This window comes from Gracilinanus agilis, unplaced genomic scaffold, assembly GCF_016433145.1.
Source record: "Gracilinanus agilis isolate LMUSP501 unplaced genomic scaffold, AgileGrace unplaced_scaffold27312, whole genome shotgun sequence".
In the NCBI taxonomy this organism is placed as follows: Eukaryota; Metazoa; Chordata; class Mammalia; order Didelphimorphia; family Didelphidae; genus Gracilinanus; species Gracilinanus agilis.
The window spans coordinates 1-1,600 of NW_025359483.1; the positions used below are offsets into that span (position 1 = coordinate 1).

At 60.1% G+C, this 1,600-nt stretch overlaps 1 long non-coding RNA gene across 1 annotated transcript; it reads left to right on the top strand.

The window, feature by feature from the left end:
* The first annotated feature begins 8 nt into the window (after positions 1 to 8).
* LOC123254641 lies at positions 9 to 772 on the top strand. The gene is made up of 2 exons (XR_006506688.1): positions 9 to 361; positions 511 to 772. It is a non-coding gene; the product is annotated as an uncharacterized LOC123254641 (long non-coding RNA).
* Positions 773 to 1,600: the final 828 nt, after the last annotated feature.

Sequence of the window (1,600 nt, forward strand, 5' to 3'; positions counted from 1 at the left end):
CCGCTGGGGGCGCCGCTGCCACCGGGGGCCTGGGCTACCGCGCTGCCCACGGCGTGCTCCTGGAGGCCCTGGACGAGCTGCAGGCCGACGCGGAGGCCGTGCTGGGCCCGGGCCCCGAGGCTGAGTAACGGGCTGCGGGAGTAGGGCCCGGGGCTGCTCGGAAGCCTGGGTCTCAGCGGGAAGAGGAGGAGGCCAGGACTCCGAAGGGCCGCCTTCACCTGAGGGGCTGCGGGACAAACGGAAGAGAGACGTGGTCCCCCCCCCCCCCCCCGCCTGGGAAAGCTCCCCCGCGTTGGCTCTCTCAGGGCGGCCGCGGGGTGCAGTGGGAATACAAGGGATGCGGGGAGCTGTGGACCTGCAGGTGCCTTTATTGACGCGTCGGGTGGGGGTGGGGTAAGGAATGGGGGAGGGGGCCCTGTGGCGAGATCGTGTCTCCACGGGAAAGGGGGGGGAAACGGGCTCCGACGGCCCCAGAAGCTGGCATCATGCCATGCCTCCCCCCACCCCCAGCTCTGCCCGCGGCAGGCTTCCGAAGGCGAATCTGGAGTCGGAAAGGACCCAAGAGCGCACCTAGCCCAGACTGTACCCGGGCCGGAATCCTGCCACCACGTGGTAGGGGAGCGCCAGCCCTGAGAGCAGCGTCCTTCCAGGAGGGAGCACCGAGGATGGAGAGCTCACTCCCTCCCGAGACAATCCGTCCGACTCCGGGCTAGCGGGGGGCGTGGCCACAGAGCTGGTGGGTTTTTAAATAAATATTTTGGTAATATTTCAAGATAATGTCCTTTTCAATCCTGGTGGTTCGTTGCTGCATTTTTTAACCCCTTCCCTTCGTCTTAGAATCAATACCGTGTGTTGGCTCCAAGGCAGAAGAGAGGTCAGGGCTAGGCATAGGGGTTAAGTGACTTGCCCAGGGTCACACAGCTGGGAAGCAGTCTGAAGTCACATTTGAACCCAGGACTTTCCCTCTCTGGGCTCTCCATCCCCTGAGCCACCCAGCTGCCCTTAGGGCGGAAGGACTCAGAAGATCAAGAAATGACTTTTAAAATGAAGAAGTTTCCCCTAAAATTGAGCTGAATTCTGTGATTTCCCACCCCATTTCTAATGGCTTTGTGCCCCCCCACCCTGAAAGTAGAGCACCTCACTCTGCCAGGACTGACCAAGACCCCCATCACAACCTCATTCTCTGGTCCCATGATCCTTTAGGATGATCTTCCAAACCACCCCTGCCTCAGTTTCCCTCTGCCACACATTAGGCTTCTCAGTGTCCTTCCCAGAACCGAGCGCCCATCTCTTCCCTTGTCCTAAGCAGGATCCCTTCCTTTTCACATGCACTCAAGTCAAGGCAGCCCAGCTGGGGCTTGTGTCCCACCTTGCCCAAGTCATCTTATTCCATCCAGCCCCGAGCCTTAGTCCTTGTTGGATTGGGTGCCTGCAGAGACACCCCCACCCACCCATCCTCAAAAAGCCCTCCAGCTATTATCCCCTCAGCCTGGCACGCCATTGCCTTCTCCGATGAGGAAACTGAGGCCAACAGGGCCAAGTGACTTGTCCAGGGTCACACGGCTAGTCTGAAGACTGGATTTGAACTCAGGTCAAACCA